At 41.4% G+C, this 27,121-nt stretch overlaps 1 pseudogene across 1 annotated transcript in view; it reads left to right on the forward strand.

Annotated features, from left to right (window-relative positions):
• The window catches only part of LOC149244354 (putative F-box protein At5g39460), a 263,392-nt pseudogene that overhangs the window by 129,942 nt on the left and 106,329 nt on the right, over positions 1 to 27,121 (forward strand). Inside the window, exon 9 of the transcript XR_016246051.1 lies at positions 24,140 to 24,322. The product of XR_016246051.1 is annotated as a putative F-box protein At5g39460 (transcript). The remainder of the gene's footprint in view (positions 1 to 24,139; positions 24,323 to 27,121) is intronic.

Below are 27,121 nucleotides of genomic sequence, written 5' to 3' on the forward strand. Positions count from 1 at the left end.
GACTACCCATTTCTACGACACAAATATAATCCAGCAGACTAAGTAATTTGTAATAAAATAACCTAACTAAATAGCTAAGATTATTTCCAAATCACTTTTACACAAACTCAATCTATAACACTAGTACTCGCCTAAGATCCTGGTGACAAAATTCATTCCGGCTTTGGGGTAAGACTGAAGGAAAACTCTGTCGACCATTCGAGAAAATGACCGGTGAGACAAAAAACCTCCCGGAATGTTGATTGTTACCAGAAAAATAGGTTTACCTAGGCAATTACATACATGACACAGATCTGTTGAGATTATTTACATCACATATATGCAGAATGGGTTTACATTATAACATGACAATCACGCTGATGATGATAGCTAGACGACACGGACACATCGATCAGGTGCTATCCCTTTTGCGAAAAAAGGGGTGTACTGCTATGGGTCGTTGACACGTAGTGGTCAACAACACCAACTCTAGAAGGTATGTGTTGATATGTTTGAGTTGGACTTGTTGCTAGAGCATAGAGTTCAGGTTGACCATTTGTATTGGGCATCTTGAGGTTGTTGGAGGGCAATGCATAGGTGCTCAAAGTAGCCCTAGATAAGATGTCGAGAAAGACATTGACAATTGTAAGGAGGGTGAAAGTTGGAGGCTCTAGTGCTGACACCTTGAAGGACAAAGGACAACTAAGAGAGTCAACCCAAGTTCATCGTTGGAGAAGGACATCTTGTAGTAATGGTTGGCAACCCTTTGACCCAAAGTTTGTCTTCATTGGAGTAGCACAAGAAGGCATTAAAGGGACGAAGTCCCAAAGGAGCTGAGGAGCAGCTTTGGAAAATTGAGAGTTGTTCACAAACAGAGTTGTTAACAACTCAACAAGAGTCTCTATGTGTTGATGCGTTGAAGGACTAACCATACTCTAGGGAGCAGTTGAAAAAGTTGTGTTTGTGAAAATACCTCAATAGGAATCCCAACTGCAGCAACTGATGATATTACTCCTATTTGTTAAATTCCTTTAAACAAATTACTTGTAGTTTTCTATGACAAATATCGTAATACATACGCTGCAGCCTTCACTTAATTAAATATTATGCGGAAACAAGAGGTTGAGCAAGAAAGAAAATACAACACAATAGACACCGTATTTTTGGACAAAAGTCCCCAGAAAATCCCAATGCAGGAAAACCAGTGCAACAGATTTGAGGGTTTATTATTATTAAGCAATAGCAAATTCTAAATACATCTCTGAATACCTCTCGTGTTATTCAGTTACAGAGAGATAATAATGGCAGAAAGATTTGTGATATTACCTCACACATTCACTGAGAAAAATCCCGGCTGATCCAGAGACTGGATGAAGTGCCTCTGGCAGGCCCTATGCTGCCTCCTCGCAGTCCTCATGTAGTCCCTGCGTCAACCTCTCTAGGCACTGCGTCACCCAGTTCGCTGATCGATTTGCTGCCCGGAGTCTTTGTTTTCAGCATCCCGGTCTCACACCCTGACTCCCGGCTTCTGAAACGGACTCTGCCCAACAAAATCATGGACTCTCTTTCATCCTCTGCGCTGCCCTTCGTGGCCTTGCATTAGCCTTTGCGTCTAGGCTGCTAGATCACTCTCTGCGTCTCTTTGCTGATGATTCTTTGACTGAGAAAATCTCTCTCTCCGGATGCTATCCCTGCGCCTAAACTGCAAGAAATCTACTTGATAAGAATTTCCTCTTGAGAACTTCTCACTTCAAAAATTCGATCTCTTGATCTTTGAGTGTGTTTTCCAAAAGACTCTCAAGCCCCTTCTTATATCTTTCTGTTGGACAACCAACGACCTAGATTAACTCCTAATCAAAGGCTCAGATCGTTTTGGCTTGATCTCCATATTCTTCTAGAAGTTACACCCACAATTAGATTAATAACCATTAATATTTTAATTTTTCTAAGTTTAGACTTAGGAACTCCATTAAAAATATTAATTATTTTAATAAAATCGTTTCTGGGTGGAATTTCCCAAAATGCTTTCTGGGTTCTTTGGAATACATTTGCCTAAGCCTCCCTCCAAAATTTGAGTCCTAGAGCACATCCGATGCTACCGCAAATCAACATTCCCTCTTAGCAAGGAATGTGCTCTAGCAATATACGTTGCTGCATACTGCTCTGACACTGAAGCATCGTCCTCTACGCTGCTGATGTCTGACATGCTTTCCACCAATTACTATGCTATTGCTGCAACTGTACTGCTGCTGACACTGCCATTGCCAACACTGCATCTGTAGTATAGCTCCCTCTCAAGTGCTGCATCTGTGTTGTTGCTAGCATTGCCACTGCCAACTGCCACTGTACTGCAAATTTTTGCTTATAGTAATGGAAAAACATCCAAAATTTGTTGGACTAACTGTGTTAGTATGATATCACATGAATATTGAAGTCTCACTGTTGCTAGTCTCTGCGTTGACCCTCTGAATATACTGCGTTGTTGCTGACCTCTGCTCTGTGCCATCTGCACTTCTCTGAACTCTGCTCTGCGCTGCTCAGACTTTGGCGCTCCTAGCCACTGCAACTATCTCCCCGACACTCCTCGATAGCATCCGATAGGATGGAGCTAGCCACTGCAACTATCTCCCTGACACTCCTCGGTAGCATCCGACACTAGTCCATCCTTCTACTTCTGATTTGGGCTCTTGTAGCAAGGTATTGATCCAAGAGGTGGACTCCTCAAGGATCCTGCCCATTTGTAGCTCTTTCGAACTACAACTCCAAATCAGCCCACCTCCCTCCTAGAGGTATCTCGGCTATCATGGAAAACTTCTTCTCTTCGATCTTGGCGGGCACAACCTTCGGATCGTGTTTCTCATCCTTGTCCTTCTTCTTGAGAGGACATTGTGTAGCATAGTGACCCATCTCACCACACTTTAAATACTTGATCTTCGAGACGTCCTTCTTATGTCTTCGCTGCTTCTGCTGTCCCTTCGATGCAAGGGCTACATTACCCTCCTCCTCCTTGGGCTTCGACCCACTGTTGCTGTTACTTCCGTCAAGTTTGACCTTGACCAAGTCTCTCCTCATCTCCTCTTGTTTTAGAGCTGCCCACATCTCATCCCAATTAGGCAATGCTGCTCTGCCCAGGATACTCTGGAAAAAGAATTACCACTCATCTGAGACAGAATTGATGGCCAGTCTAACCAACATTGAATCTTGAGTTGTATGCCTTGCAACAAACAAATCATCATGGGTTTCCTTCAGCTTCATGAGGAATGGATCCACACGCTCTCCCTTTTGCATCTGAGAAGATCTCAACTTTGCTCCAAGTACATCTTCCTCTGCTCGAAAGATCCCTGATATAAGAAATCCCACATCTCCTTAGCAGTCCCACTGCTAGCAACGTGACACCACGTGATCCTTGACTCCATCTAGGATCATCCTCTTGGCCTACACCATCTCAGCTTTGTACTTCTTCAACGGATCTGCATCTGCAGGTTCAACCACCACATTGTCGACGTACGTCTTGAGGGCATGCTCATCTAGAAGGAAAGACATTCTAGCCTTTCAGATGACGTAGTTGGATGCTCTGTCCAACTTGTCCTGATCCCTCAAGCCACTGATTGCCATCTCTACCAAACATGTCGAAAATCTCCTCTCTGTTTCTCATTGTTGCTGCTCAGCCAATGAGAAAATGGACTTCTCGGCAAGAAGTCTATTGAGGAAAAGTTTCCTCAAGGTGCTTCTCTTCTCTCATCTGATGTTTTTCAGCCCAACAATCTACCTACTGAAAATCTGTGTCCCACTAGCTCTCCTCACCCTGAGGCTTCAGCGTTGCTCCCTCTATGTCGACAAAAAATCGAATTGGGAGTCCTCCTCTCCGTCAATTCACTCGGAGAGAGACTGCGTCGAAAATCTGCCATCTGGCTAAGAGTTGCGTCAACCCTTGGGGGTTTCGAATTGCTGCCTCCTGCAGCTTTTTCGAACTCCCTTCTTCTACTCAGCGTTGGCTGTACCGTCTTTGCTCTTCTTGCTTCACCTGTAGCTCTGATACCATGTGAGAATTCCTCAACATGAATCCCTACTACAACAACTGATGATATTACTCCTATTTGTTAAATTTCCTTTAAACAAATTACTTGCAGTTTCCTACGGAAAATATAGTAATGCATACGCTGCAACCTTCACTTAATTAAATGTTATGCGGAAACAAGAGACTCAGCAAGAAAGAAAATACAACACAATAGACACCGTTATTTTTGGACAAAAGTCCCCGGAGAAACACAATGCGGGAAAACTGGTGCAGCAGAGAGGGTTTATTATTATTAAGCAGTAGCAAATTCTGAATATATCTCTGAATACCTCTCGGGTTATTCAGTTACAAAGAGATAATACTGGCAGAAATATTTGTGAGATTATTTCACACAATCACTGAGAAAAATCCTTGCTGATATGGATACTAGATGAAGTACCTCTGGCAGGCCCTACGCTGCCTCTACGTAGTCCTTACGCAATCCCTGCGTCAACCTCTCTAGGCACTGCGTCACCCAGTCTGTTGATTGATTTGCTGCTCGGAGTCTCTATTCTCAACCTCTCGGTCTCACACCCCGACTCTCGACTTCTGAAACTGACTCTGCCCAACAAAATCTTGGACTCTCTTTCACCCTTTGCGTTGCCTCTTCGCGACCCTTCATGGCCCTGCGTCAGCCTCTGCATTTGGGCTGCTAGATCACTCTCTGCCTCTCTCTGTTGATGATTCTCCGACTGAGAAAATCTGTCTCTCCGGATGTTATCCCTGGCCCTCAACTGCAAGAAATCTACGCGTTCATAATTTCCCCCTGAGAACTTCTCGCTTCAGAAATTCGATCTCTTGATCTCTGGTGTGTTTTCCAAATAACCCTCAAGCCCCTTCTTCTATCTTTCTGTTGGAAAACCAACAACCTAGATTAACTCCTAATCAAAGGCTTAGATCGTTTTAGCTTGATCCCCGTCTTCTTCTAGAAGTTTTACCCACAATTAGATTAATACCCATTAATATTTTAATTTTCCTAAGTTTAAACTTAGGAACTCCATTAAAAATATTAATTATTTTAATAAAATCGTTTCTAGGTGGAATTTCCCAAAACGCTTTCTCGGTTCTTTGGAATACATGTGCCCAAGTCTCCCTGCAAAATTTGAGGCCCAGAGCACAATGGATGCTACCCGAAATCAACAGTGTTCAGTGATCTAAAGTAGCAGGACCATTGATAGAGGCAGGAGCTGCAGATTGGGAGCAGAAGGACTAGCAATTGTGTTTGGGGTACAAGAAGAGCTGTGATTGTGCACTACGTCAGCTAGATCGTTAGTGTATCTTGTTCTTGTATTCTTGTACTAGTGGATGTATGAGGACCATTATCCCTGGTACGAGAGCCTTATACAGTTCTATTATGAGTTTGTTAATATAACGGAGTTGGGTTGTTGAAAATTGTAAAAAGTTGTCTATATTTTGTGCACGTGTTAATTTACTACTATATGTTGTTCCGCTGTGCAAAGTAGTTTGTTGTGGTATTTGGATTGGTAGTGTCAATGATTCTAAAACCTTAACCTAGATTCCAATACCGTGGAAAATCAACAATATTGCTAGGGTTTCTACTTTTTTTTTCACAGAGGAAAAATCGTAATCTTTCATTAATATAGAAAAATTACATGTACTAGATGCCTATATGGCATATGCAGTATGTTGGCCGTAGCCTTCAAAAATATATAAGTCTGTACATAATTTACCACGCAGGGTATACTAAAAAGTTCATGGGAAAAAATATATATACAATGTAAAAGCTAATACTGATATAAATCACTGTTGTATACTGAAAAATTAGGGCATGTCGACCCACTGATAGTCTTGATCTATATAGGGACGATGATAGTACTGGTAGTGTTCATCTCCTTGCTGCTCCTGTATTATCCACAGTCCTCTGGGATGTGCCGTGGCCTCCTTGGAAAGTTGGTCAGCAACTGAATTACATTCCCTGTAAATATGTTGACAAGAGATATAATTAAATTGTGCTTTTAAGATCATGATTTCATCCAATATGTTCCTGAGAGAGTGCATATGACATGCAGATATGTTATTGAACCAATTGATGATGATTTTAGAATCCCCAAATATCTGAATGTGATTGCATGCATGTGCGAGAGAAAAATGGAGGAGATGTCTAAGAGAGATCAATTCTGCATTGTTTGTCCCCATCCCTAAACCCATTTAGATTTTGTAGTGATGATTTTCAGTTTTATGTAGTAGTATACCCACTCCACTACCTTGTGCTTTTGCTGCTCCATAAAAAAAAGCCCAGGGAATATTTCAATCAATGTATTCAGGTGATATAATGCGGCCCCACCAGAAAGAAACATCTCTTTAGGCTTGCTCCACCAATCCAAAAGCACAAGTGGCCTCTGGGCATCATGAATGATGGGATAACCAACCTTGGGGGAGTAATTGCCATGTTCAACAGGGGCCCAGATGAGTTCATCAATGCCATCCTTGATACGAACATGTGATTCTATCAACACAGTAATATAGCCCTCCCAATCTTGTTGCCATTGAACAGGAATACCCAGGTGCTCCGTTGAAGTCCATGCCTGTGAAAAGATTGTGCTATTCCCAGGGTCAACAATATGGGCAATCAAATTAATATTTCTGTGTTTGAGAAATTGTATGAGATCTGGAGGTAGTCGAAACATGTTACCATAGCCCGACTAGGGATCGATACAATTCGCACCGATGAACCATTGTTAATTATCCTGGCGAGTCCATTCCTGATGGTGGGCATGGTATGTAGAATCGCTCACCAAACCATGGATATCCCAGTTCGCTGCCAGGTGGGCAAATGAATCCAGTCCATAATCTGATGTGGCCAGATGTATTTGTAGTAGATCACTTCTGTCCAGAGGCTGTGGGAGGTGAGGATAAGCTATCCCATCTTTGCAGCTAGTGCATGAGCAAAGGAGGATAGATCCTTCAGTCCCCAACTGCCCCATTTCTTTGGGATTGCAATGAGTTTCTAGCCCACCCAGGCAAAAGGTTTTCCTTCCTTATAGCCATTCCAAAGGAATCTGCAGCAAAGTTTTTGTATCCAAGATAAAGTTCCTTTAGGAATCCATGCCAGAGACATCCAATAAACAGGTGTGGAACTAAGCACTAATAGACCCGCCCTGGAGAGGAATCTGTGATTCCAATTGAGCAATCGTTTTTCAATCTTGACCACAAGCCATATCCAGTCAGCAATCTTGTAGCAGTGTGGCTTGATCCAGAACCCAAGATATTTGAGTCCATCCTCCAGTTGATGGCTCTGGCAAGGAAATTTCTGCTGTGCAATCCGAGCTTCCTGTGGGGGGTAGGGTGATAGAGTGATGGAGGTTTTCAGCTGATTAGATTCCATACTCGTGGCTGAAGAGAAAAGTAGTAATATGTCATAGAACGTAGTGGTATCCTGAATGCCTCCATTGAGAAAGATGAGCACATCATCGATGAAGAGGAGGTGAGTGAGTATACATTGATCTGTAATATTTAGTCCCTGTAATCGCCCTTCTTGCTTGGCTGAGGCTATTAGTCTGCTAAGTCCCTCCATGACTATCAGAAAGAGGAGCGGGGAGGGGACAACCTTGTCTGAGTCCACGTTCTGCATGAAAGAAGTTGGAGGCAGATCCATTTATCAGGACACTGAAGGAGGCGGTAGTGATGCAACACATATGAAGGGAGGAGGAAATCCTAGGTGGGTGAGGAGCATTTTGATATAGAGCCAACTAACTCGATCAAAAGCTTTGGCTAGGTCAATTTTGAGAATGGCACCTTTGAGCTTTTTAGTTTTCATGGAGTGTAGGGCTTCCTGAGCAGTTCCAATAGCCTCATGTATTTGTCTATTGTGGAGGAAAGCAAATTGTTCCGGAGAGATATGACATGAGAGAATAGGCTTAAGTCGATTGGCAATAATTTTGGCAATGATCTTGTAAAGACAGTTGCAGAGAGAAATAGGTCTGAAATCATTGAAAGATGTGGGGGAGTCAGATTTGGGAATGAGGGCAATGAAGGTTGAGTTGATAGCCTCGTACATTCTCCCTGAAATCCTGCAGTCCTCCACCACCTTTAGAAGATCCTGTCCAATAGTTTCATAAAAGGCTAGATAAAACTCGATAGTCCATCTGTCCGACCCTGGACTCTTATCTTTTTTGAACCATTTTAGCGTGCTTTCCAATTCTCCTGTCATGACAGGAGTTGTAAGCTCCTCTGCCTCTTCCGGATCAACAAATCGAGGGAAGTGACCAGCAATCCGGACAATTTCAGCGAGGGTGGCACCAGGGGGCCTTGAAGAGCTTCTGGAAATGAGAGTTTCCCAGGTGTGCCAGCTGATTAAAAGATGTTGCTAGATTACCGTCCTCATATGGCATGTGCCAGATGGTGTTGCTGACTTTCCTTCCCTTTGCATAATTGTGGAAGAACTTTGTATTCTCATCTCCAGCCTGAAGCCAAATAGCCCGACTACGAAGGCACCATGTTTCTTCTCTCTTTAAGGATTTTGGATCTCTGTGTCTCCAGGTCAATAAGGTGGGATTTAGCCTCCACAGATGTAAATCCAAAAAGAAACAAAGCAAGTAAATGGAGGAATACCCTATGATCGAGTGGCCGCAGCAGCAACCCTGGATCTCGTCATAGGCGGGGAGGGAGGACAGTGGATGGTCGAAGTAGGCATCTGATTTGTTCCGCCCACCGTCACCAGAGGTACATTGGACTGAGGAGTCCGTTCAGTAGCTGTAGTGGGTGCAACAGGAGCAACTTCCTTTGCTTCTTTGGAAGGAGAGGTAACCTTACAAACCAAAGGGCATTCCTTGTAAATATGCCCTACCTTATGACACCTTCGGCACCTGAACGACACTCCTTCATAATCCAAGTTTTGTATATGGGTGAAGTTCTTCCATTGCAAAGTGATTTTCTCTTCCAACGCTATCCAGATAAACCATAATACATGCCATAGACCAATTTCCAGAGCTGATGTATGATTTGTCATAATCCAGATAGGAGCCAAGTGCATTGCCGATGCGGATGAAAATGTCTTCAGACCAAAAATGGAGGGGTAATCCTGGCAGCCTGACCCATAGTGGTCCAACTCCAATTTGTTCCCGTTCTGGATCGAATAAAGGGCTCCAACGCTTAAGCAAGACTGGGGCCATCTCGATATGCCAGTATCTGGAGAGTGCCCAATTGGTGTATTCCTCCTGCTGGAAGTAGAGCGCAAACCACCCCCGAGCCAGCATTTGAACCTCCGGGAGTTCTTTGAAAATGTTCCCCCATATCTCCTTGACCTAGAGGCGAAGTCACTCGGCGAAATATGCACGACCTCAGACTCTTCCCACTAGAACTCTGCTCGCCGTGTCTACAACTTCCCCCATTTGGACCCCTTCCCAAAATTTTAGTGTTAAGTCCTTGCTTGTAGCCTTTACACACTTTAGCTTTCTCTTACCAGTACGCAGCATGGTCGGGTGATCCTGCAAGGGGTCCTGAGTGCCTTGATGATCCTGTTGTGGCTGTTGGGTGTTATTACGGACTTTGATCACTAGTGTTTCGAAACAGCGTGATGGGGAGGAGGAGGAAACCGAATCAGATGCAGGAGGGGCGTGCGGGATGGATGATGGGTGGAGAGGGGCAGCCTCAGAATCAAACCCTACAGAGGAGGGTAGCTTAGGCAAATCTCCCGATGGCAATGGGGCAAAGGGGGGAGAGGACGGTGTGCAAAAGGCAAGAAGATGGAGAGTAGTCGACGATAGGGGGTCAGTCAAGTCCCAAGGAGTCGATAGAGAGGGCAGCGAACGATAGGCAGGATGAAGAAGGACCGGGGTTTGAACGGGAGGGTGGGATAACGGTAAATTGCGAGAAAGTCAGATACCGAACCCCAAAAAGCGTAGCTATTGGAGGAGCATTAGGGCACGTCTAGATAGGTTCATATGGGTTAGGGTTGGCAGAATAGTCCACTCGTCCGCTTCCATGTCTGTCATCCTGTAGACAGTCTCGGCGATAGCGAAGGGAGTTCCGTTGACAACAAACCCGAAATGCAAATGCCGACCGTGATGGTGAGAATGACAGCGCGACTGCGAATGATAGCATGCGAAAGGTTGCTGCTGCAAGCTGCGAGGAGGAAACCTTGACCGTGTTCCCAATTTTGAACAGGCTCGAGCTCCTGGCTACCCATCGCTCCCGCTCCCCAAATTTTTCATCTCTTAATATCTTATCCCAAGGGTTCAACACTAGGGTTTCTACTTGCTCCTTGTCTAAATGCAAATTTTTATTTGAAATTATTGGTAAGTTGTTGCATGTTTAATCTATTTTCCTTGATTTCTCTAGAAAACCTTTTAGTGAGCATTTTTCTAGCGAATTTCTTCCCTCACAAAAAAAATACCCAGAGTTAGGGAGTAAAAACTAGAGTTTTGCCCCTTACTCCATGCAAAAGTTTGATATCTCTATGGTTTAGATCCCTAAGAATCCATCAGCCAACTAGGGAAAAGGCACAGGGATCCCCTTTGACGATCAAAATGTGAAAATTCAAAAACTAGAATCCTATTGCAACAACTGTTATTATTTCTTCTAACTGATAAATTAATTATTCGGTTTATTGCTATAGCAACATTGAAATAAACACATTGCAACATTCACAAATAAACTTGCGGAAAATAAATAACGTTGGAGTAAGGAACTGAGGAAATAATAGCACACACACATAAAAATTAAGAGTTATTTTTGGACAAAAATCCCTAAAAAAACACAATGCGGGAAAATTGGTGCAACAGATGAGGGTTTTATTTTATTATGTAGCAGTGAAATTTGAGTACAATCTATGGATGCCCAACTGGCAATCCAATCAGCAAGTATCTGACAAAAATAATTAGAGAGAAAAATTCTCTCACCCCACAAGCAATCCAGACACTCGCTTCTAAAGAAAATTGGCTGTCCAAACCCCAGTGTAAGCCCTTCTGCACTGCCTTTGCATTGTCTCTCACACTTGTGGCTCGAATTTGCCTTTGAGCAAGCCATCTAACCTTCCCCTATTGTTGGAAGTGACTCTGTAGCACTCTGGAAGACTTTCTCGGCCTCTGGAAACAGAATCAACCTCCTCCTCAGCTAAATCGAACTTCTCTGCTTCAGCAACTACGCAGTCCCTGCATTGCTTTAGCGTGGATCAATTTTGTCACTTCTTGTTGTTTGTCTGGATCTAGAAAACTTCCTACAGATCACTGACCCTGCTTTGATCTTTGGCTCTCCGACAACTACCGCTGCTCTCTAGAAATCGATCTGCCAAGAAAATAGAATTACAGAAGTGTCTTCTCCAAGTGCCCATCGACTTCCTCTAATAATCCACTGTTGGAGCACCAACAACCAAGATGAAAACTTAATCAATGGCTAGGATAATCTTAAAATTGATTTGTGTGGGTTTCTAGATGATTCTCACCTTATCTTAATTAATACCGATTAATTAACCATATTTCCTAAGTTTAGACTTAGGAAATATTTAAATATCGGCTAATAATCTAATTGAGACACTTTTAGGTGGAATTTCTGAAAACAATTTCCGGGTTTTGGATAACTCATGTATTCTAGCTTCTCTACCAGATTTCATGGCTAGAACACATTTGATGCTACAAAAACTAACACTCCCTCTTAGCGAGGAATGTGTTCTAGTGCTACACACCTGTCACAACACCCTGTCTCTGTATCACCTCCTGTCACGTTGCTGATGTCTGGTTACTATGACTGCTTGCCGTTGCCCACCAACCTTTGCACAACTTTGATGCTACATCTGTGTTGCTGCTGACCTTGCCATATTGCTGCCAACAATGCATCTGCACTGCAACTCCCTCTCATCTGTTGTTGTTGCAACTGCAACTACTACAACTGAAAAGCATGCAAAATACTGAATCAGATGTGTTTAGTATGATGCATATGTCCCCTGAGTCTTGAATGCTACTAACCTCTGCAATCACTAAAGAATCTGCGCTGTTGCTGACTCTGCACTGTGCCACTCTACACTGCTGCCAACTTTGCACTGAGCTCCTCAGCATTTGACTGCTACTAGTCTGAAACTGTCACTCTGGTTCTGACTGCATCAACTAACACTGATCCATCCTGCTACTGAATACTGTGGGCCCCCGTAACAAGGTAATGATCCATGAGATGGACTCTTCAAGGAACTTACCCAAAATGTAACTCTCTGGGGATACAACTCCAAGTCACCCCACCTCACCCCTGGAGGTATGGCTGCCAACATCGCGAAGTCTTACTCCAACCTGGAGGATAACTTGTCGATCTCAGCTGACACTCCCTACTTGTTAAAATTGGCAACTAGGGCCAAACTCCATGTGGGTCATCTTGTTAATGGAAGCTGATATTTTTCTTGGATTCTTCTCATCGAGAGGTGTATGATTGATCTAAAGATCATCCGATTCCGATAAGTATTCATGGAGATATGAATTTATTTGTGTTATGGGACAATTCGTCAAGGTCGGCCAACAACCAAATAAACCCCACTTGTGCTCAACGTTTTAGTATAAATAGAGGTGGCCTTTAAGTCATTTCAACACACTTGGAATCTATTCCTCTCTACTTGTCTTTGGGTTTTAGTAGGAGGAGAGATCCTAAGGGATAACGCTGCCCTAATCCAGAGGGCAGAAGCGGGAACTGCCGGAATTGCCGGGAATAGTCGGAATTGCCGGAACTCCCGGGAACTACCAAGAATAGCCAAAATTGCCAGAACTGTCGAAACAGCCGGGAATAGCAGAAATAGACGGAACTGCCGGAACTGCTGGAACAGTCAGGAAAGTTGACGTAGAGGGCAGAAGCCGGAACTGCCGGGAACAACCGGAACTGCTGGGAACAGTCGGAACTGCCGGAACTTCTGGGAACTGCTGGAACAGCGAGAGTATCTGTCTCTGAAGGAGAGCAGCATGCAAGGGACAACTAACTAACATTGGAATAGTTGTATGGTACTTAGCAGCAAATACACTAAGCATGCTTTGTTACAGCTAGCATGCAAGGGACAACTAGCATGCAATAGCAGGCATGCTAAGGACAACAAGCGTGCTAGGGACAACAAGCAAGCAAGGTGCAGCGAACACATAGGTCAGTATGGCAACATGGTGCAACAATGGCACATAATGCAATACATTGATGGGTACAGTCATGATTAATGAAGCGTGATGAGATGCAGCATAGTGATGATGGGTGCAACATGGTGCAGTGCGGTGAGGTGCAGCATGATGACGAAATGCAACACAACGATAGGTGAAGGAGTCACCTTGGAGAATCAATTGAAGCAGCATGTCTTCAACTGATCTCATGTATCATCTTCTTAGAGATGATCTATGCTCTTATCTAGATAAGTCAAATTGTTGACTTCTATTGTAAATGTACTATCTCTCTCTCTGCTGAACTATTGAAGAACATATAAGAAGAATTGATCAAGGGTTCCCCACATTGGGGTTTGTCCCTGGCTAGCGCCACATCTTGTGTCTTGTTGTCTTGGCTTGTCTTCTGCGATTTATGTTTATGTTCTATCTGCAGTTTACTTTAATGCTGACGTGATTGCTAATTTGGAAAAGATATTGAGCTAACTGTGAAAATTGAAATAAATTGCTCTAAGCATAGAACATACCTAAAATTAACACTACTGGTCTTGCTTCTTTGACTTGTCCTTCTTCCTGAGAGGACGCTGCGTGTTGTAGTGATCGAGCTTACCACATTTGAAGCACCTGACCTTTGACAAGTCCTTCTTCTTCTTTCTTTGCTCCCCTTGTCCCTGATTGGGACCCTTAGATGCGAGGGCAACATTCTCTTCCTCCTTCACCATCTTTTGTCCGCAGCCACTGCTCCCACTGATGGAGCTCTTCAACAGAGCTCGTCTCAACTCCTTCTGCTCCAAATTGGCCCACATTCTGTCCCAAGCTAGTAGCATATCTCTGCCCAATATACTTTGGACGAAGACTTGCCAATCCTCTGAGCCATTGTTGATTGCCAATCATACTAGCTTTGAAGGTTGAGGCGTTGCCCCAACAGCTGAAAGATGTTCTTAGACTGCCTGAATCCTAGTGAGGAAGGGATCTATGCCTTCCCCCTTTTGCATCCTGATACATCTCAACTTCTCCTCTAGGAACATCTTCTGCTGCTCGGAAGTACCTTGGTAGAGAGTGGAGAGAGCATCCTACATCTCTTTGGTCGTTCCCTTGGCCGCTATGTGTGAGACAATATGGTCCTCGACTCCATCCAGGATCATCTGCTTCGCTTGCGCCATCTCCTTATTATATTCCTTGAGCTGATTTGCATCTTGAGGAACTAGCACTACATTATCAATGTAGGCTTTTAGGTCATATTCATCCAGAAGGAAGGACATCCTAGCCTTCTACATGATATAGTTGAAAGTTCCATCCAACCTATCCTGATATCTAATTCATGCAGTGACCATCTCTGAAATTGTCGAAAATGCTCACTTTCTTTGTGCTCGGTTGTTGCTCTGTTATTCAACTCCCTCCTGGAATGCTTGGCGCCATAGCTGCTACTACTAATCTGCAACTCAAAATTCGAACTTCTGAGACCTAAAGTTCCCTGAGGAAAATTTTCCCTCTGCTATGTGTGTTTTTCTTTTCCATCCAACGCGGATTCTACTTCTGCAACCTGCAGTGAAACCCTCTGCGTCCAACCAAGTATCTACGCAGCGAAAATCTGAGCTGTAGTTGTTCCCTCTGACTGCTAGAATTACAATCTCGGGAAATTCGACTTTTCTGCACTATTGCAACTGAAAATCGAATTTTTCTGCCCTAGCAATTTGGACTGCCTGTCTCGATGCTACGCTTCCCTTGAGAATTTCAGCCTGCTGCTCCTTCTGAACAACGAAATTCTTTTCTTCACTTTTGAGCTTTCGGCTGATCACTTATGCTATGATACCATGTGAAAATTCCAAAACTGGAATCCTATTGTAGCAACTAGTATTATTTCTTCTAACTGATAAATTAATTATTCTGTTTATTGCTACGACAACATTGAAATAAACACACTAGAACCTTCACAAATAAAACTGTGGAAAATAAATAGCTTTGGAACTTGGAACTGAGAAAATCACACAGAAAAATTAACACAATTATTTTTGGACAAGGGTCCCCAGCATGAGGGTTTTATTTTATTATGTAGCGGTGAAATCTGAGTACAATCTATGGATGCCCAACTAGCAATCCAATTAGCAAGTCTCTGATAGAAATAATTAGAGAGATAAATTCTCTCACCCCACAAGCAATCCTGAGACTGGCTTCTACAGAAAAAGTGTCATCCAAACCCCAACGTAAGCCCTTTTGTGTTGCCTCTGCGCTGTCTCTCACACGTGTCACTCGAATCTGCCTTTGAGCAGGACGTCTAGCCTGCCTCTGTTGCTGGATGTGACTCTGACACTCTAGAAGAATTTCCCGACCTCTAGAAATTGAATCGAACTCCTCCTCAGCTCAATCGAACTGCGCTGCTTCAGCCACTGCACAGTCCCTGCGTTACGTTAGTGTGGATCGCTTTTGTTGCTTGTTGTTGTCTCTCCGGATTTGGAAAACTTCCTCCAGATCGATGTCCCTGCCCCTCACTGACCCTGCTTTGATCTCTGGATCTCCAACAACTACTGCTGCTTTCAGGAAATTGATCTACCAAGAAAATCGAACTATAGAAACGTCTTCTCCAAGTGCCCATCGAATTCCTCTTATAATCCATTATTGGAGCACCAACGACCAAGGTTAAAACTTAATCAATGGCTAGGATCATCTTGGAATCGATCTGTGTGAGTTTCTAAATGATTCTCACCTTATCTCAATTAATAATGATTAATTAACTAAGCCGCTAGGGCTAGGGAAATGGACAAATTCAACTAGGGCTTAAATTGTTGGAACGTTGGAGCTAATTTAGTATTCTATCACCTTGTTTGACCTCACAAACTCAAAATCTAACAAATTGCATGGTGAAGAGTGCCTCATTAGGGCTGACATCATCAAGCCTAGGTAACATAGGGCCTTACAAAACCCAAATTCTATGGAAGGCTTCAACTTAGGGCTTCTTGAAGGTTTACCTCCTCCTTTTGTTCATCATAACTTTAAGAAAACCTTTTCCTTGTGATGGAATGCCTAGAGGCTCTCTTATTAAATCATATATTAAAACCCTAGGCCTCAAGTACTCTTCTATAGGCTTGATTTATGGTATGTTTCTCCTTGACATAAGGAGGTGTGACCTATTCCAAACTAGAAGTACCTTGATTAAGCCATTCAATTGCATCACGTTGAACCTATTACTGCTCAAACTAGCAGAGGTCCTAAAGGGGGATCCTTGAAGGGCTACCACTAGGTCAAGGGCAACAATGGAGCAATGGCCCACTGTCACCTCGGTTAAGGCTTCCTACTCTTTACGGAGTTTCACTGATGGGAGGAGACCCGTTGATCCGAACTTAAACTAAAATGCAACAAAATACAAATATAGCCACAAATACAAAGATGTAGCAGAAATAACACTTCATTTCATTAATATCAAAGAACTGAAATATGCTTACAAACAGAATGGAAATAAACTAGCTCAGGCGATGGTAGCTTATCTCTTAGAAGAGATATGGTGGCTACATGCCTTTGAACTATGTTACAATGAAGCTCAAAGGCCTATTTATTATTGAGAAACAATAGAAAACCCTAAACATCCAAAAACCTAACCCTAGGAGATGAAGTGCCAAAACTGTGGGCCTCTTTTGGTTAAATTGGTACATCAACTTCTCGGGGTCGTAACTTTGTCATACAATATTCATTTGACGTGCACAATACCTCGCTAGAAAGATCTATCCGAGGACTACAACTTTTGACTGCAAACATCAATAAAAACTCATGTTTGCCCATTTTCCAAAAAAAATGTCATGTAGGGCCTCAAAACTACTTCAGAAGTTCATGACCCAAAAAACTGCGAAAAATAGTAAACTGTACTACAATTAAGAAAACCGAAAAACTGAAAGAAATTGTGGTGGGGGTCCAAGTGGAATAGGCGGGTGGCTACCAATATCCACCTAGATTAGTCCTCCCTCCATAGGAAGCAATGGTTCCTATTGCAGTGAGTGCCTCCATGAGATGGGGAAACTTCTACTGAACTTGGTCCCTGGTGAGCCACTTGCCTTGGTGCAGGAGTTGGCCAGTTTTAACAACCCAATACGGGTGGATCTTCTGTTGGCGAGTGTTCTTAATTTGTGTGTCCATAATCCGATCTATTGTGGCCTATTCCATGCAGTCTAGGTTTAACTCTGTTGGTGTCAGTTGTTCTGCAATGTTTGACGTGTCCAGTAATGGTCGAAAGTATGGTCGAAAGCGGTCCACATAGTCGTGAAGCCACCCAATGGTGTACGGATGTGGGTGTGTTGTGGTTGGTAGGCCCAACTACTTCACGACCTCTGTTGAAATGAGGTTCTTTTGGTTCTCGCTATCGACAATGAACTGCAGCGGAGAACACTTCACCCACATCTGGGAGTGGAAGAGGCGCTCCCCCTCTTTTGAATCTTCGAGCTCATTCTTTTGCATCTTGGTGGTGGCAACGATGGCATTGGGCTCTGCGTCAATAATCTGCTTCCCTTTGTCATTCCCCTTGTCGGGTTTTGACTCAGAGTCGAAACATGCATCTGATTTGGAAGCCTTCATCTTGGCCACTAGAGACTGCTTGGCTCGACACTCACTTGTGTTGTGAGTGGGGCTCTTATGGAACTCGCACCATTTCAGTGGGTTGTCCTGGGTCGCCTTGCCTTGTCTCTGGCCTCTGTTTTTCGACTTGGGGGCGCCTTTCCCTTGTTTCGGATTCACAAATCCAAATTCTCGCTTCTTTTGTTTAAATTTCTGCTCGATCTTGACAGCGTATCGATAGGTAGCGCCGAGCGAGAAGATGTCCAGGAATTCCATCTCGTCGTGGATGTAGTTGTGTAGACAACCACGGAACTTGAGTACTAAATTTTGCTCAGAATCCTTGATACCCAACTTTGCGCGAAGGGTATGAAAAATATTTGTGAACTTAGGCACATCTTGGTCCCTTCACTGCCGCAACATGGGCCACTTTATGTATTTATCTTCATAGCTCCCAACAGCGTAATACTGCTCCTTGATGGCGTCTTGCAAAGAATTTGAAGTGGGTGCGGCTAAGAATAGAGAGGGTTCACTCTCGTCCCTCTTCTCGCAGTAGGTTCCTCACCAATCCTTGAAGTGGGGGCAGATTTGATGAGTGCAAAAGTAATATTTTCCTGGTGGGAAAAGTGATAAACCAAGAAATATCCTTCTAGTAGATTTAACCATTTATCTAAGACATCCGCATTTATCTGACCTTCAAATATGGGGATGTCAAAGTTAACTTGTACCTTAAAGAGAGAGGCGCTTCCAGAGTGGCTGTCAGAAGAAGATGCATCGCCTGTGGGTAGCCACTGAAGGATCTGGGCTAAGTTGTCCATCATCGTGTTCCTCTGTCGCTCGAGGGCTTCTTCGAGCAATATTTTGAAAGGATCTCTTGGTCCCTTGTCTTTTTTTTCTTCCGCCATGGGAGGTTGTCGGGGTTTGCGAGGTTGGTCTTGCAAGGGTTCAACTAGTTTGAGCCCTAACTCCTTATACCCCGACCTCGTTGGGGACATGCAAAGAAAAATAGAAAAAAAGCAGATCACTCTGATACCACTAATCCGAACTTAAACCGAAATGCAACAAAATACAGATATAACTACAAATACAAAGATGCAGCGAAAATAACACTTCATTTCATTAAGATCAAAGAACTGATATATACTTACAAACAGTATGGAAATAAACTAGCTCGGACGATGGTAGCTTATCTCTGAGAAGGGATGTGGCAGCGACATGCCTCTGAACTATGTTAAAATGACGCTCAAAGGCCTATTTATTATTGAGAAACAATGGAAAACATCCAAAAACCTAACCCTAGAAGATGAAGCGCCAAAACTGTTGGCTTGTTTGGGTAAATTGGTACATCAACTTCCCGGGGTCATAACTTTGACATACGATCTTCGTTTGATGCGCACAATACCTTGTTAGGAAGATCTATCCGAGGACTACAACTTTTGATTGCAAACATGAGCCACAAGGTGATGTTTGCGCGTTTTCCAAAAAAAACGTCGTTTAGGGCCTCAAAACGGCTTTGGAAGTTCAGGGCTCGAAAAACTACCAAAATTAATAAACTGTGCTACAATTAAGGAAACTGAAAAACTGAAAGAAACAATGGTGGGAGTCCAAGTGGAATAGGTGGGTGGCCAATCCACCTGGATCACCCGTTATAATAAGGATCACGAAATTGAATGGATCAGTGATAGGATGAGAGGTGATCCTAAAAGCCTATTCATAAGAGAGGCTAAGATAGATGGCTTGCTTGCTTTGAAAGCAAGATGAAAGGCTCTCTAGGAAGGGATTGGGGGAATTCTAAGAGCTAGGGTTTGAGTATGTGACTTGTCAAGAAGATTCTTAGCTCCTAAAATCCTTGTGGAAACTTGGCTTCCAAGTGGTCTTTGTGAAATTGGCTTTAGTAAGTTGTGGGACTACACGGGACCAAGTGAACCCGGGGTTAGGTCAAGGGAATGCGGTTGAGCAACCAATGATGTGCTTGACCTAATCAGGGAAGAGAAGGTGATCAAGGAAGGAATTTCGTATAGTTTCAGAATACGAAGGCAACTCAAATATTCAATCTTGCTCTAAAAAATATTGAAAATGTTTTCCAAAATTTTTTTTATAGGCTCCAAAAATTTGAGGATGGTTTCCAAAATAAATTGATAAGAAATTTTCCAAGCCTCAAATGTTGGCTTCCCCAAATTGAGCCTGGGTTTTTCACAGGGATTTTAAATGTTAGATATTTTTCATAGTCGAACTGGCAACAACCTTCCAAAAAATTAATTTGACTCCAGAAAATTGAGGACGGTCACCAAAAATTTGATTTGAGTTTATTACAGCCTTCTAAAAGATAGATCTCTGCCAAATAAAAACTGAAAACCCTTTCAAAAATTGATTCTTTCTTGCAAAAAACACAAGGGTTAGATAAAAAATCAAGTAAAATGATTAGGTCCCCTTAAGCCTGTAGCTAGGATATTTGATGCCAAATTTTCACTTGCGGCTCCACCAAAGAAATGATTATTAGATCTGCAAGACCAAGGCCTCAGTAAAATCCTTTACGCAAAAATTTAAATTTTAAAATAAAATAAAAAAATCGTCCAAGGCTCGCGGCCCTCTAAAATTTGACTATAAAAATTTTAGAGCCACAAAAATAATGGAATCCTTGCTAAGTGACAAGAGAAATCCCTTAAATGGCTAGCAGCTTCACAAAGAAAGATTTTGGGCCTCGAAATGCCTTTAGATCTGACACATTTCCTGCAGACAAGGCCAGGGAAATAAAAGAATTTTTTTGGGCTAGACAGAGAGGCCTAAAAACCCTTACAGTTTGCCATATAAGCTCAAAAAACCCCTTATGGCTAGGGCCTAAACAAGCTCACGACTTCTCCAAAAAAAAAAATTCAAAATTAATCCTTTAGGCCGCAAGCAAATAGCTCAAGCTATAATTAAGTAGATCAGTTCTTCAAACTCTGGATGCACAAATCTATTATATAAAACCCTTCCTGCATGTTGATCCTGCACTAGCAACATGATAAACAAAAATAACAAAGGAAATAAATTATTTAGAATGAGGGTTAGAGATCTATATACAGAAGGGTTAGTAAATATTTACAAAAATATTTATAAATAATTTACAAGTGCTAGATCGAGAAGTATGAGTACAACTCCACTCCTTGATCAACCAAAGACAAGCTCTTTATTAGCAGATCTATTCAATAAAGCACAAGGATTTAGAGAAAAGATGAGATAAATAAGTTTTTATTTAAGTTTAGTCCTAAAACCCCTACAACACATTTGTTAGATAATTTTTTTAAAAGAGACAGAGTGGATTCTCCCACTTCATTTCTCAAGAGTTGGTGAACTTAACCGAAAGCATCTCCTCACGCCTGAGATCTGATTCAATAAAATAGTTTCTACACAATTCACAAAATTTTGTTAAATCCAAATGAGATGGGGAAAAACACAATGGAAGGACGTTCTAGTAACTTAACCAAAAACTACTAGCCACGTCCAGTCCTAAAATATTTTTCCAGATCCAATTACCAGTGTAAGATAGCTATACACTAATAATTCTACGTGAGCAAATAGAAATAACAAACATAATCACCAATAGAAAATTAAGCTCAATGAAACAGTTTTACCATGTGCATGGAAGAAAAACGACAATATTTAACACCAAACACTTGCGTTTTATTATTCCATAATATAGAGCTTCTAAAGCCAAAAGCCAAAGTACAACATCAAAAGATTGATAGATGTTACAATGAGGAGCATAAGCTTCCTTAAATTGAAAAAATGAGAGATCTAAATATCTCTCCAAGTTAAAACGGCTAGTTGCACAAAGTTGACTTTATCCCGGAAGGAAATAATCATTTGAATGCTTGATCCATGCCAAAATAATCTCGTCCCTTGATTTGGAAGAAAAAATTCGAATTCCTTGATGATTGCTTTAATCTCGGTCCAAAAAATATATATATCTTTTTCGAAATCTTCTCCTTGAAAAATCCCCTTTCACTTAACCACCTTGGTCCACAAATTTGAATTTTCTCAAAAAATCGATTTTTCTTGGGAATAATTGCCTTTTGGACCAAATCGAAATTTTTAATGGGAAATTCCTTGAGCCGTTTCCTTGATTCCTTCCTTGGGAAAGTACACAACCTTTTTTAATATTTTTCACTTTGAAAGAATTTTATTGTTCTCATTTATATTTTTTTAACCAATTTCCGGCTAAGTATTTTGCCATTTCTTGCCAGAAAATAAAAATATTGACTCTAGAGGCGTTTAAACACATTTTCCACCCTCAAATTGTGTCTAAATGGAAAGTTTAGGCGATGAGGTCTAATTATGATTACTCATACCACCTATAACTTCTATAGACAACACATTTTACATCATTTACATTAAATATTACATAAAAATCCCGCTTAGAAGGGAGAGATTTGACAATTAAAAGCTAACCCCTAGACACAACCAAATTCTGTGAAAATTTAGACATGATCTAGTATTGTAATTTTACATCGACTCTATACACGAAGACTCACTTAAGACTACACCATCAAGCCCCATTCTAGCTTTGGGGTATGTTTGGGAGAAGAACTCAACCAATTATTTGTAGTTGAAAAACACAAAAAAATAGCCGAGGAAAAAAAGCTCCCTAGAATGAAACTCTTTGGTAAAAATCATAAGTTTACCTTGGTGTGTTACATGGCTTTGTAAACATACTAGAACTTTTTTTTTACAATAACCCCAAAGGGTGGTAGAATTTGGATTACATAACTCTGACAACTTGCTGAAAGATGACAATGATTTTCTAAACCTCTGACTGCTCTGACCATAAAAAAAATGTACTCTGCTATAGGGTAGTTGACACATGAGTGGCCAACACCAAAATATCACCCAAGGACATAATAATTCCCATAAAGGTACGGAGTTACTGACCACCAGGGGGATGTTAGTAGTTCCATAAAACCAAGCACCATGAAGTAGCTAAAAAGACCGCCCATGACTATCCACCGTTGGTGATCTAGCAGTCACTTTCACAAAAGACATGCACATGGCATTACATGGCCATTACTTGCAAATGTTTGGGCTTACAAATGGCATGGTCAAAAGTTCAGGAGTACAACTGCTGAAAGAGAGGTAACAGTGGTAAATGGAGTAATACGTAAAAATATTATTGTCATGTTCAGGGTGGGTGAGGGGTTGTGGGGGGTGCAAGTGCTTGGGGTATTAACACTCATAGTTTAATGTAATAGACTCAGAGTCACAATATATAAAAGTAACCTTGTTAATCATAGTATCTTTATTTAAAAATAGTTAGGTGAGATAGATATTATAAACCACTTCATGAACAAACGTAGTAGGGGATCTCCTTTGTATAAGATGAGTTCTTGAATAATTAATCATTCTTCTCATCTTTCATCTCATGTATATCATGAGAAGTTTTTGGTCAAAACCTTCTAACCCTTTCATGAAAGGCATGATCTTCATAAATATATTATGGATGCAAACAATAAGCTGCAATGACATACATAAACCTTCTAATCAGATACAATGCTTATCAATATTTTCAAGAAGGCATCAAGAGTAATTCATCTTAGTGTCATCAGTTAAGAATAGTTGGGTGAGGCAGGTATTATAAAACACCTATTGTATAAACCTATGAGGGGATCTTCCTCACTTTATACAATGACTTCTTGAATAATAAAATAATTCTTCTGATCTTTTATCTCCTGCATATCATCAGAAGTTCAACACTCTTTCTATCCAAAACTGTCTAACCTCTTCATGGAAGGCATGATTATCATAAATATATTAATACTTACAAATAATAGACTGCAATGGCATACGTAAACCTTCTAACCAAACACAATGGTTATCAGTGTTATCATAAATGCATCATGAGCTCATTGTATCTGCAAATCTTCTAGCGCAAGGAATGATCTTGGAAAGTGCGCTCTTGCTATTCAAAACCTTCTAACCCCTTGCCATAGTCTGCATCGATCTGCATTTCTGGTAATCCTCAATCAATTCATTGTCAAAGGGGCTGCACTGTCAAAAGAAATAATCTCATTATACCCTTCAATTACCACTGCTTAAAATGCGTGAGATGATCAAATGAAAGGTGCACACATCGCTAAAACTTTTATTATCTAGAATCTAAACAACAATGTTTGAACGAGATGCTTCTGCCATACTTTAGTATCTTAAATGAAATATATGACACATGTTAGCTTTGTCTTTTTTATTTTTCATTTTTCATTTTACGGTTGTGAAAGTTTGTAAATTCATGTTTAATATTTTAAGGATGTCTAGAGCTCTCTTTTGGAGATTTTGAGATGTTTCTGGGCATGGCTTTTATTTCTTCTCTGGTGTTTATGTTGGCAGTCATAATGTTAGTGCTATCCTATCTTACATGAATGGTGCTTGTTATTCATTCATTGATTTTCTTGGAATATGAAATTTTTGTTTCTTGTACTGTTATTCTGCTTATAATAAGCTGCTTCCTTGTCCTTTTCAGTGATGAAAAACTTGTCAAGCAGTGCGAGGGTCAACAAGTCTATTTATGCAAAGTTTAAAGTAGATGAGCCAAAACCATGTCAAGAGCTTGCAGGACTTTGGAGTGGAATATATGGCCCCCATGGTGTGGAAGTAGTAAATGTGTCATATACAGATGAAGAAATTATAGCCACTAAACTCCTTGGTATGTACCTTTGAACATTGAATATTATATCCTAAGCCTTTATCTTCTTAAGTACGATTTGAAAAATGTCTTGCTGTAGAGTAAAAAATAATCTAAATGATATGACGTGCTATGTTGGAAAATACTAAGAGGGGGGGTGAATCAATAATCCTTAGCAATTAGCACTTTTAAATCTTTTCAGAGCATTAGTTAATCTTCAATTATTATTAACATTTATGCAGTAATAACAGTAAATAAAAGAACCCAAGAGGCACAAGGATTTTAGGTGGAAAACCCCCTCCGGGTCAAAAACGCTTTTCTAATAAATTCATTAATCTTCAACCCCAACTGAAATGAAAGCATCAACTTCCTAGAATTCTAGAAAAGCATTCTTCTCCAGCTCCCATTGGATGGACGCTCCAATGCTCGAGATTCTTCAGTAGTCAACTAAATGGATGCCTCAACACCCAATGAGCTACAACTCACCCTAGCACCACCCTACTACCCTGAAGTTTTCACAGGCTTGAACCTGTTGGTGACGTCATGCACCAGCCTAGCACCAGCCTACCACCCTATAGAAGAATAAAAGAAGAATGGACTCCCGTACCAGGGAAAATGGTCCACTTTACAATGATATAGAATGATGTAGAAGAAGAAGACACGCTAGACCATAACCCCAACTATGACACAACCACCTAATGATGATCCTAGACGTCCCAACACTGCCCCTTCAACTCTTGGCAGATAGACACTTGTACAACTTTTACAATGATGCTTTTACAATGACTTTGTACAATGATTGTATGCAGTGCTTCCCACTTGAAGACTTCATATGGTGAACTTCTTGTTGTTGCTTTGCACCTTGATTGCTGCTCTTGTCATGCTACCCTTTCTCACTCATCTAAACATTAGATTATGCATTGATTCTTCTCTTGATGAATATATAATACCTGCAAAAAGTCTTCAAGGAAATACCCATGACATGATAATAGCAAAACTTATCTCATCCTGCAGAGCATATGTCAGTGCTAAACAAAAACAACAAATTAGAATACAAAGAACCTAATGCAATTAAGAAATGAACATGCATATACAAAAGATACTTACATGTAGTTTACCTCTGTTGCATCATTTTGTTGCACCTTGCTCTTTGCTGCCCTAGAAAGTCTGGTCCTTTGCACCCCTTAACAACACTTGATCTAGTTTTTCTCACCTTCTAGGAGCACGATATTTAATCTGATGTATCTATGTGATTTCAGATCCCCAATATGTGATCTTCGGTCTTGTAGTATCCCTCTGAGTCTTCTTTCCAATGCCACAGGTCTGACCCGATTTGGACTCTTCAAGACAAAGTTATGCCCAATCTCTCACAATGACCTAATTATGGACTAGTTCAGTAGAGCGAACTTGTACGGTGTGCCACATGTCACTGTTTCTTCCTTCGGCTCTGAAATTGATGCACAAAAAACTACAGTCCGTGCACTATCCGCCACTTTTTACAGAATTCCAATCCTCTTCTCAGAGAGAGAGAGAGAGAGTTATGACAATTTTCCTAAGGTCACTTCTTTAAGATATAATTCCGGAGCCTGCAAAAACCCTAACTTCCACAGATCATATCTCCGAAAATATAGCGAACCAAGATTTGAAATTCGGTAACGACGTTCATCAGGATTGCGAATCAAATGGGTTTTCATTTTAGAATCTAAGACTTCGCAGAACTGAAGTTATAGCGAAAATGACGCGATCACTTCATTTGGAGGATATATGAGATTTTTTTTATAGAGTTGAGAGGGGCTTCTATAGAGAATGTTGGAGGGATTTTAGGAGCTTAAAAAATTATTAATTATTGACTATTGAATGACCAAAACCAATTATGAGTGCCATGCCACAACCCCATAGGGTTTCAGCCCCACTAACTAGGGTTACTAACTTCAAACATGAATATTTCTCAAACCGTGAAGAATTACTTGGCGTGCCATATATCAACGGAAACAACTTGATGAGTAGAATCCATCTAGAAGATCCTTGACTCAAAATAGAGTAAGTTGTCAAGTCAAAATTCCCTTGCAAAATTAGGGTAGCTCCTGGTGCTGCTTGGGTTCACATCAATGACAACCTCAGATCATCTTTAAATCAACAATCTCCCCCTTTAGCATTGATGGCAACACAAGTACTCCCCCTATGATCAGGGAACCTCTTTCTACTGCCTTCTCTCCGCCTTTGACATCAATGGCAAAGGGTAACTCCCCCTGACACACAACCGTCTTGCGGATCTGTACACACTTCCTCTCCCTTTTATTTTGTGAATAAGGAAAATCTAATGAGAACTTGGGAGAATCCCAAGCTTTTGGTGAAGATATTCAAATGCTTCACGAGGTAAAGGTTTAGTGAAGATATCAGGGATTTTTCTTTTGTACCAACATATTCAAGCTTGATATTGTTTTCTGCAACCTGCTCTTTAACGAAATGATATTTAATTGGAATGTGCTTCGTTTTGGAATGCATCGCAGGATTCTTGGAGATATTGATGGCGATGGTGTTATCGCAAAATAAGGGAATAGGCTAATCAAACTTGACCTGAAGATCTTGAAAAGTTTTCTTCATCCAGAGAACTTGAGTGCAACAAGCTGCTGCCGCGATATATTCTACTTCTGCTGTGGATAACGAGATTGAGGGTTTCCTTTTGCTCAACCATGATACGAGACAACCACCTACATAAAATGTTGCTCCACTATTACTCTTATGATCATCAACGCTTCCTATCCAATCTGCATCTGTAAAGGCTTGAATAATGAGATTGTTTCCCTTGGGATACCACAA

This window comes from Pinus tabuliformis, chromosome 8 (assembly GCF_031772625.1).
Source record: "Pinus tabuliformis cultivar Carrire ecotype Pingquan chromosome 8, CPIR1, whole genome shotgun sequence".
Taxonomy (NCBI): domain Eukaryota; kingdom Viridiplantae; phylum Streptophyta; class Pinopsida; order Pinales; family Pinaceae; genus Pinus; species Pinus tabuliformis.